Genomic DNA, 16516 nt, shown 5'->3' on the forward strand with positions numbered 1-16516 from the left:
CTCTAGTACCTAATGCTCATGGTACTCCGCAAACATCCAGTCGACATCTCTACAATACACTAAGGGAGGTACAACTAATTATGGGTCTCTATGGATACTTTGCAAATACTTGAAGAGCCTCAACATTCTCTTAGTAGACGTGGGTACTAAAGTCGAGACATGCAAGCCAGTCAACCAGTGCACAAGCAAATATCTTCTAAAGGTCGTGTCTGACGGTGCTCATTTTACGATAGGAAGCAAATATTTTCTGCCATTATATGGTAAATATCGTATCTCTACAATTCAATTTCCAAATTTAGCTTACGTGGTTTAATCATACAAGCACGGGACAATTCTTTGTTGTAGTCGTTCATAATCTGCCACTAGACAATTTAAAGAAAATGTTAAAGGAATCATACTTGAAAAATGATTCAGATAAAATCATTAATATCTACATACAAGATTTTTAAAAATGCTATAAAATTAAAGCTACATGTATATATATATATATATATATATATATATATATATATATATATATATATATATATATATATATATATATATATATTACCTGAAATAATTAGTATTTCATGTCATTTGTCTTATCCTACAATGACTTGATTTATCTAGTTTAGAGTACAAGTAAGTCAAATAAGATACTTCCTAAATATACTCATGAATCTTATCAAAGTCTGTGAAGTAATTAATATAAAAATCCACATAGATTGTACTTTAAGATTCTGTCAACTAAATACAATAAAATGTGTACATTTTCTATGATAAAAACCAGTGCATCACTACCTTCATGAGTATTATTAATAGATAAATGAGCCACATAATTATCTCTTAGAAATGAAAATTATAAATGTGTTCCTCACGTACTGACAACCTCTTCTTGGGCCTCACCCAAATTAACTTCAAAGTGTGTACTCATTATATCTAGTGAATCTAATCTTTGAACTAGTAATAATGTATGTGTAATAAGAAAATGCAAAATACATGATGCATTGTCAAGAGGGATAATCATATTACTAATGAGAAGATGAAATGATGAAGTCTATAAGTGGCATCTCTTAACAAAGGTAGACAGAAATTCATGATCAATGTAACCAAATTTAGCCTTACAAACACCCTTCAGTCTGAATGCTACTAATACTTGCTGAAATTATGTTTTACCGGGTTGGTGTAGTTGCACTACTTCTCTACCATGGTTAACACATTTTAGTGTCTCAAGGAATTATACAAATTAATGCCTTAATGTCAGATGATTAATATCGATATAAAAATAAAAAAAATCAGATGTTTATGATCACAAGTAAATATTTGTTTTACCTTTCCGTTCCAAATCTGAGCAACAACATGGTCTGCAAATAGTGGAAGAAGTGACATATTTAATGGTATTCCAATTCCTCAGGTGCGGCTAGGTATGAGAACAAAATTTGAACCCGTGGATACTCATCCGAACCAGCCCATAGTTTGACAAGAAAAATCCGCTTTGATTGGTATTGGCTTTTGAGTTTGAGTTTTTCCCGATTGCAAAATATGAAAACAGATCAGGTAATTGAGACATAAGTATTCATTGCCATCCCAAACCTGTACCGTTTATATCAATTTCTAATTTACTATATAATTTTGATAATTTTGAATACTAGTTGTATTGTCAATGCTTTCGTATTTTGATTTTTACCTTATTATTTGAAATGTATGTCTAAAAAACATTGTTTTACTTTTTTATTTTTTATAATGTAATTTGATATTAAGGAAAAATATGATTTTAATTTAAAAATTGATTACATTGGAGAGATAGGAGCGGGACGGGGATACTCGAACCCAACCCAAACCCTTTCGGAGACAAGTTTGGAATTCAAATTTTCATCATCGACCCAGGGGACGGGTTTAGTAGATTGGCGCGGGTAGCGAGTATTTATTAGGGATTTGAGTTTGCGTTTGGGGAATGTAAAAACCGTTCTCGATTCGCCTCTTCGCCATGCCTAGGTGCGGTGTGAGCAGGTGCATGAGCAGATGCACAGACTCGTGGTCTGACTTGAGAGCGAGATCCATGACCTTGTAACAACAATCCTTCTACAGTGCCATATGATTTCCCTACTTCACTTTTGGCCCTATAAGATTTAACTTTCTCTCTATAAATTGATGCATGTTGTGATAATCAACCATGTTTGTATCTTTGTTATTCATCAACAGTTTTTCTATACTCACAATACAAGAGACAAGAGACAATATTAGTAAACATATACAAATTATTATTCATATTTATGTGTTTCTATTGGTTCTACACATACATATACTTATCAAACCCAACACAAAGACATAATTTAATCTCAATATTTGAGATATATCTCATATCCAAAGATTAATATCCAAAGGGTGTCTCCAGATAACACTATCCAGACAATTGTGAATCAAAGTTCATTAACGCACCTAACCCTAACCCCTCAATCAAACTAAATAAAAATTCAAACAATCAACAATAGATAGAACAAATGAAATATAATTTACATTACTTCAATACTAATAAGAAAATGAATGTATCATACTAACTACGTGTAATGTGAGGATATGAAGTGGTTAAATTCATCAAATATTCTTCAAATGCTACAATTTGATGGAAGTTAACTTCCAAAATTGATTAACAAACTTAATTTGAATGAGTTAGAAGAGGAATTGATATTTTTTTTTAAGGCTTTGTTTGCGAGTTTGAAGAAGAAGGGAGAAGAAGACTTTGAAAAATAGGAAGGATTTGGTGAAAAGAATAGAAAAATTTTGAGTAGGAAGATTTCAGAGGGTTTGATTTTATTTATAACACCAAAAACCCCATAAAATGAGAGAACTCAAAAATTATATTGAAGGAGGATTTTGGAGGGCTTGCATAAATTTTCTAAATATCTTTTAGGTTGTTATAGTATTCTAAAAATTAAAAATTTAGTAATGATAATCACTCTTTTATCATTCTAAACAAAATTATTTTTTTAAAAAATGTCAAATATTTTTCTATATTTTTTTAAAGTTTTCGTTTTCGAAAGTCTTTCCCTCTCCTCCACTCCAAACTCGCAAATAAAGTCTAATCGATGATTGTGAGTGGAAGTTGAAATATTTGCTCTTTTGTATTCAAAAGTTACTGAACAAGGAGAGAAAACGTAGTGCATGTTGTATTAAGGGTTTCTACTAATTTTACTATTTGAATGGTGTGTCTGAATGTTATTATCCAAAGCCACTCATTTGAACATTTGATATGTGCGTATTGGATTATCTTCCAAACAAGGACAATTTAAAAAATTCATAAGATTTTAAAGAAACACAGTGTATTAAACAACTCTCAAATTTAAAACATTTGATGTATCCATCATCTCACTAATATATGGTTAAACACCTACTGTTTTATTCAATGTAAAACTTCTAACAAGTCACACTTGATACATCACAAATATTATCACTCTCAAATGCAAGACTCTCTCCAAGCCCTTAATTCAACACTAAGAACCATTTATGTTCCTCCGACCAATCAAATCGGGCTATGATATTATTGTTGGGACTTTCATGAAAGCCTACATCAATGATATGAATTATCACATGAAAAAAAAAAAAAACCACAAACGTGAATTAGATATCACATATTCATCTAAAATATTAAAACTATTAAGACATTGAATTTATGCATCTTCTCAGTCACACTTGGCCACATAATAAAGTGGAGATCATATTCAATTGGGAACATCATTGTTTGTTGATCTTAAACAAACAGAATCATTCATTAAACACGTTGATACCCAAGATTAGACTTATCTATGGAATGTTAATGCAAAGCAAAAATACAATGAGACACTTTCATCCATGACAATAGGAATCCATTCCATTTTTCTACATCAACTATGGCAATTTGTGCAAATTGTAGAAATATGGAACACAAGTTTGATCAATTGAAACCTATCTGAATTCTGGAAGATTCCTAAATCTTAATCTCATTAAAAGGATTTTTAGAGTTTAGACACAACCCATCAAAAATTTAAAAGCCATTCTTCCAAAAAAAAGCCAAAAATCCTGACTTTTCACTATAGAGAGAAATTATACGTCACAAAATTTGAGGGAAAACACAGCGGAACCACTAGAGTAATGGCAGAAACACTAAACTAGTTCACATTATTTCAAATGACAACTAGAAAGATGTGGCCATTGAAAAAAGACTACAGATCCACAACAGCAATAACAGCTAGAATCCTTAAAAACTAGACAAATAATAAAAACTAAGGCTATGTTTGGTTTTTTAAAACAAACGGAATAGAAAAGAACGAAATGGAACTGAATGGAACAAAGTGGACTACATGTTACAAGACGGAACAAAACCATTTTCTCATTCCGCCCAAATCAGAGGGTAAGAAAACTGTGGTAAGTGATGGAATGGGATTTCCGCTTCAATTCATCCTCTTTCTATGGATACAAACTATGGAACATAAACTTATTTCATTCCATTTCGTCCCATTCCATCATATTCCATCAATCCAAACCATGAGTTGGAGCAGAAAATGATTATCACTTAACATTTATCAAAACAATAACAACAATAATGGTTTATCCATCTCAACAACTAAATTCTCAAATTTATAACATATATGAACATTATAGTATACAAAAAGGCACAACTCTGGTTCAGAAAATGGAACAAAGATTCCCGAGATTTGTATTGTATTATATGGATATAAACAGAGAAATATACGGAGTGAATTACAGAAGTGCGATGAGAATAAAAATGAGAAGAGCAGCAATGAAAGAGTATTTAAGAGCAGCAACAATAATAGCGAAAGAGATAAACAAAAGTTGCCATAGAACTTGAACACTTGCCCATGTGAGAAGACCCGTTAATCCCAGTGCAAGAATATTGTCAGGATCTGGGTCTAGAAGGTTACTCCAATTGAAACCAAAAAGGGGCCGTTTTTGTTCTTCTCCATTGGAATTGGAAGAAGAGGGTGATTGTTGTTGTTGTGAATTTTCTCTCTTTTCCTTTACTTCTTCATTGTTGTTGTTGTTGGATGATGCAAACAATGGAAGTGGGTGTGGTTTTCGTCGAGGTTGGAAGGTGAGAGATATGGTGGAAAAGGGGAATTTATATCCGTGAGAAGGAATTGAGAGGGAGGGTATGGAGTTGGTTAACCCTAACATTTTTATATAGCTACTGTTACTGTAAAAGGGGAATCAGAGTGGGAAAGAGAAACAGATAGGAAGCATTTCTATGGTATTGTCAGTTGTCACCAAGATCAGTGAGAGTTGAAGCTTATATATCGATAAATTGATTATTTGTTATTTAGGGTCCGTTTGGTTCAACGGAGGGGAGGGGAGAGGAGAGGAGGGATTTTAATAAAGGGGAGGGGAGGTGAAGGGATGTATTTTAATTAAATGTATGTTTGGTTCAAAAGAGGGGGAGGGGAGGGGAGGGAAACATTTTAATCAAATATATGTTTGGTTCACAAGGGGGGGAGGGGAGGGGTTTTAAAACTACTTTACATTTTTACCCTTAAAATATCATAACACTCTTACTAAATAAAATAAAAACAAAATGATATTCACAAAAAAAAATTGTCAACTCATTAACAACATAGATAATCACAAATAAAATATTTAATATTTCAAATACTCAGAAATATATTAAAGCGTAAATAAAATATTGATAAATGCCATAAAATCATTATGTTATCAATCTTCAAATGAATCATTTTTTCATCTTGATGATCCATCTAATCTTATAAAATATTTATAAAATTAAATTATATATAATATATAACTCATATACTACAATTATAAATCGATATGTAATACAACACAACAACTTATAAAACAATTACGTTATTACAAACAAAACCAAAAAAAATTGAAAATAAACAAAATAAAACACAAAAAAAAAATAGAATAAAACACATGAAAAAAAATTCAGTCATAGTAGTTAAATAATGGAGTTACCGTTAAAAAATATGAATTTTTTTAATAAAATGACAAATTAGCATATAATATTTATTAAGGTCAATTTATGATTATAATTAAAAAAATGAGGATAATTTTGTCAATATAATAAAAATAGATTTTAATATAACTCCTCTCCCTCCCATCCCCTCCAAATCCCTCCAATTCGGAGGGAACAAAAAACTGTTCTCGGAGGGATTCAGATTACCTCCCCTTCCCTCCCCTCCCCTCATAAAAAATTGAACCAAACACAATTGGTTTAAAATATTCCCTCCCCTCTCCTCCCCTCCAAAATCCTCCAACCAAACGGACCCTTATTGTCATAATAATATGGATAAAGCTAGCATGTGCCCCAAGGGCACATGTTAAGAAACCTAAATATAGTAAATTTGTATTGAAATACGTAATAAACACATTAATTATAAATTTTTTATGAAAACAATGCACAATTTCTAAGTAAAAATTTCTACATTTAGCTCTTAACATGTGCCCTAAGGGCACATGTTAGCATGACCTTAATAATATTTAGTTGCATATTTTTGCATCTCATTTGATACATGCTTCAAAATGAGATTCAAAATCATGTCATTTTGATTTGAGTTTAATGATAGTGCACTATCAGTGTAAAAAAGTATTACACAGATATTTATGGTTGTGGTTGACAGTTGTCATACCCATAATTTTGCCCTAAGCTTTTTTCATATGATTCATTCGTATTAGCATCGATCAATTCAAGTGCATCCAAATTAAGTTTTGATTCCGCGCATTGCATTTCAAATTAGTGTTTAATTTGCAATTAATTTCTCATCATTTTAATTTTTGCATATTTTCATTAAATTTTGCATCTTGAATTCATTTTTATCATTGCATTTTCCTCTTTAATAAATTAACTTACATTTCTTTTTTTGAAATTTTATTTAGATTGATTTAATGATTAAATTATTATTTAATTATTATCAATTTAAATTAAAGATTAAATGTAAATCATAGGATTTATATATTGTATTGTATGCATTGATTTTATTTTATTTTAGCATTGTTACAAAGGCCATTACATTAAAAGAAAAGAATGCAGTCCATGAGGCCCATTACACCAAAAAAAGCAAACAAAAAAATTAGTTTTCTTTCTTCATGGGTCCCTTCCGATTCACTATGCTCCCAAGTTTGATTCTCTGCACATCACCATCATCTCTGCTCCAACTTGTCCATATCTGTCCAAAACCTGTACCATTGCTGTCCATATCTGTCCAAAATTTGCATCTATTTAGCTAAACAAAAAATACATAAAAAAATTTCATCAAATTGAAACAACAAAGACCTACATCTAGAAAATGGTTGGCAATACCCACCGCCTACGCATGTCTATTGCATTAGACATATAGCCCAGAACTTCATGCGAGAGATCAGAGACAAGGAGCTTCGCAAAAAAGTCGTTAACATGGGTAATTCTCAACATCCAAGGTTTTATTTGTAATTGATAATGTTGTTTAAAAATATTTTGCTTAACTAACTAATATTCTTATTTTCACTTACAGGTTATGCGTTAACTGAATCAACCTACAACTACTACAGGGGTGAAATACGTATGTCAAATATGGATGCATACAACTGGGTAGAAAATATTCCAAGAGAAAAATGGTGCAGAGCTTTCGATGATGGGCGACGGTGGGGTCACATGACTACCAATCTGGCAGAGTCAATGAATTCAGTCTTGAAGGCCACTCGTAATTTACCCGTTACAGCATTGGTAAGATCTACGTACTTTAGGATGGGTGAGTTATTTGGCAGAAGAGGGCATGAATGGACAAAAAAATTGGGTTCTGGACAACAATACACCAAAAGTTGCCTGAAAGGTATTGAAGAGGAGGCTGCCAAATCAAGTAGTCATCACGTTAGGCAATTTGATCGTCTAAGGTTCTGCTTCTTGGTGGAGGAAACTATGAACCATAATGAGTGTCGACCAACTCGTCATTTCAATGTCGACCTTAAAAATCAAACATGCGAGTGTGGAAAATTTCAAACATTTCATGTGCCTTGCTCGCATGTCATTGCAGCGTGCGCGAGCATACATCAGGATTATACCATGCATATAGCTGATGTCTTCAAGGTCGTTAACGTGTTTAAGGTCTACGAAGAAAGTTTCATAGGGGTGGGGACTGAGGCTGACTGGCCTCGATACGAAGGAGACACTCTTTGCCACAATGACGCCATGAGAAGAAGAAAGAAAGGTCGCCCAAACAGTACCCGCATACGAACAGAAATGGATGATTATGAGAAGGAAAAAAGAAGATGTGGTATTTGTCGCGAGTTCGGACATTATCGCAAGACATGTCCAAACCGAACTGGACCATCATCTTAGTTGTGTTTAAGTTTTTATGTTGATTTATTTTCATCAATGCCTTGTAGTTTCTTTCAATATCAATGACAACTCTAATTAGAATCTTCAACTTCTACTAACATCATAATAACGTTTACAACAACACATCGATTTAAAATTAGATTACAACAACATAATCAAAACAGCAAAAGACATACTTTAGACACAAATAGATCATATCATGACTCAATCAACATACAACATTTAAACTACTCAAGTATAACTGCTAGAACGAGTGGATCTTGAACGCCTCGATTAACTTCTCCACTGTATGTCCAAAACATTAGATCCACATCGACATCATCTTTCACACGATCCCAGTATACATGTAGGTTCCTTCTGGGCTTGCATCCGTCAAGGTTATATATGGACATCGATAGTCTATTTGTTTAACTTTGCGGGTAGGACCGTCAACTTGTCGAAACCCAGTGTTGATGGCTCTAACAACTCTGCTGAAATTCCAATGCGGGTTCAGACATACCCTGATGTGTTTGCCTTCCTCAAAAAATACTACAGCCCAAACAGACATGATTTTTAACTGTTAAAATTAACCACAACACAAGAATTGATAATTCAACTCTCACATACATATCTCTATTTATAGAAGATCAAACCTCTTCTACCCATAATTTTGGCGGGAAAATATAGTACAATATTTTGCTTTGGCGGGAAATATTATTATTATTTTTTATTAATTTATAATATTTATTAAATTTTATTGTTCTCTTATGTATAAAAAGATATTAACTTTAATGGAAAAATTTAATTTTTTTTAAATAATTAAAATAATTAACTTATATAATCATTATTTATAATTATATTCACAAATTATTTTAAATAAATTATTTTTTATTCACAAATTTAATTTTTTAATTTTTAAATACTTTAAATAATTAAATTATAATTATTTAATAATTTTTCATATTAACTATTTATTAAAAAACAATTAAAATTAAATATAATAGAAAAAATGAAAAAAAAAATAAATTAAAGGGTCCCCTCCATTTGAAATGGCGGCCTCAAGAAGGCCTTCACATGGCCTCCATTCAAAATGGCGGGCACCTGCTTTGCACGCAAAAAAATAAATGCAGTCTGGCAAAAAGTGGAAAAAAGGTACAAAAGGGTGGCATTTTGGGACAAAATTTTGGGAGGGTGGCATATTGGGATTAAAATTTCAAAGGGGTGGCATGCAGGTCAAATTCCCTCATTTTCCCCCCTAAAACACATCCGGTTTCATCTATAAACAGGGGCTTAGCTCACAGCAAAAAAAAGAGGGGGAGAAAAACCAAAAATTAGCCTAGCAGAACTCTGTCAAAACTCTATGCAAATCATACTCAAGACTCCTCCATTTTAACACAACAACTCACCTTCAAACACACAATGATTCCCTCATAAAAACTGTGCGTCACCCATACACATTATCAACAACACCACCACCTTCGGGGCCTTTCCACAAACCTTCCTACATAACAACACAAGCCAACGAGAACACCATTGACAACGTTTCTGACAACAACTTACTCTGCACTTAACATCACACTCAAACCTCATTGTGCTCACTCAACAAAAACCCTCACCCTCTATCATCATTTCAAACCGCACAGCAGGACCGGCCCAACAGATTTGGAGGCCTAAGACAAAATTTAAAATAAAAAATTCATAAAATAAAATATATTTTATTAAAATTCTATGAATTTTTTTAAAAATAGAATAAGTTATCAATCAAATCTTTAAATTATTATTCTCTTCAATTTAATCCTTAAATAATATAAAATTAACTAATCATCACTAAAATATCTTAAATTCATCAATTTAGTCTTTAAATTACATTACAAAATATTCGTGCGGAAACTATCGTAAATTTCAATCACTTTTTTAACCTAAAAGAAGATAAATAACATATTAATATCAAATTATACATGATTTTGTCAAATAAAAAATAAAACATATGTGTAGCAAATTTCAATTAATTATAATTTTTTATAAAATAATATTTATAGAATTTTAAAAATAAATAATTATTTATAACATAAGTGTATAGTGTATTGTTAGACCAATTTGTTAAACTATAATAATTAATTAAAAATGGAAAAATGAATACAGTTTTTAATTTGTAAAAATTAAACCATATTAATTATAATTTTTATTAAAAAATAATATTTATATAAATATAAAAATAATAAGTTAATTGTAACATAATTGAATTAATTGATTGAACCAAATTTTTCTTTGGATGCGTTTGTTAGACCAATTTATAATTAAATGATAAAATGACAAATATAATACTGGAAAATAGAAGCCAACAACCATGATTTAATACTGCATGCAACCCTTAGAACAACATGAATTCAAGTTAGAATAGTGCTAAATATATTACTTGAATATTTTATTTGGAGGCCCCTTTTAATAGCTCAACAAAATGAGGCCCTTGCCTCACTTGCCTAGGCCTTGGGCCGGGCCTGCCGCACAGCCTACCAACCAAAAACAAACATAATTCACAGCAGCCCGACAGAAGAAGCAGAAGAAAGAAAGACGCAGAGAATCATACCTGGGCTCACGACTGAATCAGTCACGGTAACTCTTAACTCCTTTGTTGATTTGGTTCTTTCGATATTCCTATCTGTTGTTTCCATTCCCTTTATCGATTAAAGCTTGTAATGTGTAAACATCCGAAATAGTGAAGTTAGGGCTAGGTTTGTTGTGGGATGAGTTTTTATTCTTGTTGCTTGATTGTTGTTATATGTTCGTCTTCACCGAAACATAGAGTGGGAGAGGATTTTGAGTTTTGTTCTTGATTCATGATTCAGAGAGAGCAATCGGCAGAAAGAGATCAAGTTGAGCGAGAGAAATTTCCATGAGAGAGTGATATGAGGGAAGGAGGTATAATTTGTTTTTTTTGTTTCTGGAAACCGAGTCAAGAAGAGGAACGAGTTTGCTGTTGTTGTTAGTGTGAGGTTGAAGATTATACGAATATAGGGATGGAGGCGGCTCACTTTTTTTTTGAAAATTTCTTTAGCCACCTCCCTATGGGGGTCACCCCCAGCGAAAAACCCAAATTACCCCTGCTTCGGAAATGAACTTCCGAAGCACTTTTTTTTTAAAAAAAAATTTACACAATTCGGAAGTGCATATCCGAAAACACCTCATGGGGGGTGTTTTCGGAGATGAACTTCCGAAAACACCTTTGTTCAGATTTTGGGGGGTTTCGGAAATGAACTTCCGAATTATGCAGAAACTGTGTTTTTTTTTTATGTTTTTCTTAACAGTCTCGTATTTTTAATTAAAGGAAACCGGAAAATAAAATAAATGACATATAAACAAAAAAACTAAATGATAAAAAAAGTAATATATACAAGCCGATCCAAATCCAAAAAAAAAATAGTGTGCTAAAGATACAATCCGAAAACAAAAAATAAATAAACCCGACCACTACTGGGTGTGCCTAACCCTCTCACCCTGGGCCCTCCTCTGCCGCCTGTATGCCACCGCACGGCGCGCATCAGTGACGATCATCTCCATCACGGCGACTGCCTCTGGACCGCCCTGATGAACGACACCTCGATCCAACGCGTCCCGCCCAAGCATCTCTATCCGCTGGCAGATCGGCAGGAGATCAATGGCGTGGCCATCCTTAGCCTGCTGGTTCTCCAGGATCTCCTCGTGTGCTGGCCTAGGAGCGCCGGGAGCGTCGAGTGTCAGCAGAGGATGTTGCACCAGATAGAACCATGTGACGTACCCCTCCATACTGTGCCAGTCCTGGGTGACCCACATGCGACGGTACTCCTCCGGTACCACATGATGCTGCCAGTCCTCCCATATGGCAGTGAGCTGCACTCGGGTCACTGTGTCGGGAGCAGCCTCAAAGGGTGACCTGGGTATCTGCTGCACGGAATATAAAGCAATATCGTCAAAGGGGACAACCTGAGCGTAGTCGCTGAACGGCCTCCAGGTGACGTCGTCATGCATCGTGCGGTCCAGGTATCCACGGTATGGTCCTACCGCATTGTTCCCCCTCTGGAGAACGTATCTGGCGGTCCTGGGCATGGCGTCAACATACACAGGATCGATGTGGAGGCCGTACACACGATAATGTATTATAAATAAATACAAACATAAATAAGTACGAAACAATTAAAATGAAACGTACCGTAAGTAGTGTGCAGGATCCGACCAACTGCCTCGTCCTTTAGTTGGAGGCCTCATTCAGCTTCTGGTAGAGGTATGCCAGAGTAGCTGCCCCCCAGTTCCACTGGTGAACGGTATCCAGGTCCATGAAGTAGCGGAGGTAGGTCACGTCGACATACCTTTCACTCTTGTCCACAAAGCATGCAGCGCCTACCACATGCATGTACCAGCACCGGAGAGCGCAGCCGCGGTGATACTGTGTGAATAGATCGTCACCCGCCTCCTCAGCCTCGGCTGCCGCGTCTAGGTGGTGCTCGAAATAGCAGCTCAGTGTGGTGAACCGGATATGAGGCCCAGATGTCGTGATGCACTCATAGTCAGCAGCTTCGGGCTCCATGCCCAAATAGAGCGCCATCCACTGACTGGCTTCGACCCTCTGGATCCGGGTGTGGGCCAACAGCGGACCCCTGATCGGCAGGTGGAGAAGACACTGCACGTCATGCAAGGTGATCGTCATCTCCCCAACCGGCAAGTGGAAAGAAGACGTCTCCTTGTGCTAGCGCTCCACAAAAGCCCCCTGCATGTCGTGGCTGATGGTGGTGTACCCCGTCATGCAGAGCCCGCTAAGCCCTGAACCTCGCACCGCGTTGTTAAACCACTCGACAGTCGATTTAAATAGACTGAAAATCTTTCGGGCATGGTTCACCATTTTCAAAGGATCTCTCTCCTATTACAAAAAAACAAATAAAAGCATATGTTAAATAGACCGTTAAGAAAATATGGAATAAACATCTAAATTATAAACGGTTAAATTAAAAAAAATACCTCTCCCTCCCAGATACGTCGAGCGACGTGATCGCGGTAGGATATCAGCACGGAAGTGTCAAAGGGCCCTCCCGGGTAGCTGTCCTCCTACTCATCCTCCTCCCCGGATGGAGGGTCAACATCCGGTACCCCCTCCGACTCGTGGTATGTCACTGCCACCTCCTCCTCCTCCTCCTCTCGCTGGCGGGAAGAAGATACCCGAGCCAGCCGACTCCTAGATCCAGATGAAGAGGTACCCTCTCCCACGTCCACGGGAACTCGCACACGTCGTCCCCGGCCCTACCCCCGTCCCTGTGTCGACGCCAGCTGCGCCGCCGCCCGCTCGCGTCTAGCCGACGCAGTCTGGGTCTCTCTACCTTGTCTGATGCGTGCTGGTTGGTTGCCTGACATGTTCCTGTAAACAATTGAAATCGATTAATATGCGAGACAAAAGAAAAAACTAAAAAAATTGCACTTGTGATACAATTCGGAAGTTCATTTTCGAAACTGGGATGGAGGTGTTTTCGGAAATGAACTTCCGAAACACCCCTGCGCAGAACTTCTCTGCAACCTCCAATGGCAGACCCCGAAATCAAACTTCAAAACAACCCATAATGCTTCTAAACAACCTAAATACTACTAACAACCTACCCCTATATCATTTATGCAATTGAAAACAACCCTAACATGCATTTGAAATATGGATCTAACAAATATAAAACTTACAAATTGAGTGATTGGAGGGCTTTTGAATATAGTATAGCAAGGTGATTGGAGCCTTTAATGCAGCCTTGGAAGTGGGTTTGCAGAAAATCTCAGAGGAGTTGAGTTTGATATTGGTTTAGGGTAAATGATTTGGGGGGAGGGGGGCTGTTTTGCTTAATCTGCAAAACGCGCAATATTTCGGAAATGAACTTCCGAAATGGTGTTTTCGGAAATGCATTTCCGAAATAAGTCAATTTTTTTTTAAAAAAGGCGCTTTCGGAGTTGCATCTCCGAAAACACCTTTTTCTTGCATTTTGGAAATGCATTTCCGAAGTCAGGGGTAGTTTGGGTTTTCTAAACTTTAGCTAGCTCCTGGGCCTATGTCATCAAGCCCAAATCCAATTTCCTTACCATACACACCCTGCAGTCTGCGCTACACCTCCCATATTTGTTTAGTTTTTAGTTCATTTAATTGGTGTTTGTTTTAATTGTTTTGTTATGATTATTATAACTATGATTTTGTTTGTTTAATTGAAAATACAAAAAATATGTATTAATATTGTGTAGTTTTAATTTTATTCTTATAACAAAACACAAAAAATATATTTTATTATGTAGGCTTGTTAGATTTTACTTCTTGTATAAAAATATCAAAAAATATTAGATTAATATTTTCATTTAAATAAATCTTGGTCCAACGCCAAGTCGTCAAATAATTTCTCGATCCAAAGTCGAGTTTCTTTTTTACAAAAATTCTTTAAACCATTCCAAAAAAATTGAGTGACAAGAAGTGTACACCTCTTGAATACCTCGATTCTTTTGGATCAAAACTTTTTATTTTCTTAATCAAAACGATCAAGTGACAAGAAGTGAACACCTCTTGAATACCTTGATCTTTTGAATCAAAACACATTAATCAAATCAAAGTGATCAAGTGACAAGAAGTGAACACCTCTTGAATACCTTAATCTTTTGAATCAAAATACATTAATCAAATCAAAGTGATCAAGTGACAAGAAGTGAACACCTCTTGAATACCTTAATCCTTTGCATCAAAACACATTAATCAAATCAAAGTGATCAAGTGACAAGAAGTGAACACCTTTTGAATACCTTGATCCTTTGAATCAAAACACATTAATCAAATCAAAGTGATCAAGTGACAAGAAGTGAACACCTCTTGAATACCTTGATCTTTTGAATAAAAAATACATTAATCAAACTTGGACAACAAGTGACAATGAGACTCGCTCCTGTTGAATACCTTGGGTAAAGGACGCGCTAGGTGAACACCTATGCTCAAACACTTTACTAAACGTCCGCAATCATCCATCCTAAAATCAATCAATGATCTAGTAGTTCGTTTTGAACTACAATCGCTCTGATTCTTCCATTGAAGATATGTAGGCACAAGACTCAAACGTCTTGGCGAGCACAATAATAAAATCATTTTATTTTCTTCACAATAATAAAAAATAAAAATCCTTTTTCTTTTCTCTTTTATCGATTAGTAAACTAAAGAACGCAAACATTACGCAAACACTCATTCATAAACTAACTAAATGGGTACCATCGAGTACGATGGATGTGAGGGGTGCTAATACCTTCCCCTCACATAACCGATTCCCGAACCCTAATTTGGTTGTGATGACCATCTTATCCATTTCTTTTCATTCGTGGGTTTTATTCGATATTTTCCCTTTCCTCTTGGAATAAATAAAGATCGGTGGCGACTCTGTTCTATTTCGAGTTTGTAAACAACTCGAGTATTTTTTAGCGCTACAACAGTGTAAATATAATTTACATTGTCAATGCACATCTCTTTTTTTCTTTCGATATTTTCATTAACTAGTATTAATAGATATTATTATAATAATATTATGCGTGTATTCAGTTCCTTATTTTTTTATCTCTGAAATTAGAGTATACAACAATCACAAGCTCTCTTTATTCATGGATTCATAATCGTTGGATCAAGATCAAATAATTTAAATTTGAATCTGTTATATAATTGTGGATGTGTTAAATGCATGATTACTTACGACAAACTTTTAACTACAGGAAACCTCGGTCTAATTTCCAACTTTTTCACGTTCTTATCTTGTGTGATACATTTGAGTTTTATACTGGTCAAAAAGTACAGATGTGCATGACATTCTTACAAGGGTATAAGATACTCAGAGGTCTTAGTAGATTTATAACAATTTGAGGTAGTTAGAGCTTACTCACTGCACCGAGAATCCCTGTACGATGTTATTACAATAGTTTTAGAGGACTTGCTCACATGAGGTGAGAGAATCTGTATCTTAGCATTGTGTTTTGGATATTATGCGCAAGTTATGATATGCCCATTCTCCCGTTATGGGAGAAGTATTGATAGAGGTCTTTGGGCCTAGGGTTTAAGAAATTCTTCAAGGCAGTAACTGCTCCCCCATTGACTAGAGAAGATTGGTGACTACCTACCTTTTAGGGAGTCGTGGTAGGACCTTACTTATATTCTCATTTAACTAATGTGAGGATAACGATACTATATACATCACTTCTCTCAAGGGCGAG

Source organism: Vicia villosa, linkage group LG4 (genome assembly GCF_029867415.1).
Source record: "Vicia villosa cultivar HV-30 ecotype Madison, WI linkage group LG4, Vvil1.0, whole genome shotgun sequence".
Lineage (NCBI taxonomy): Eukaryota > Viridiplantae > Streptophyta > Magnoliopsida > Fabales > Fabaceae > Vicia > Vicia villosa.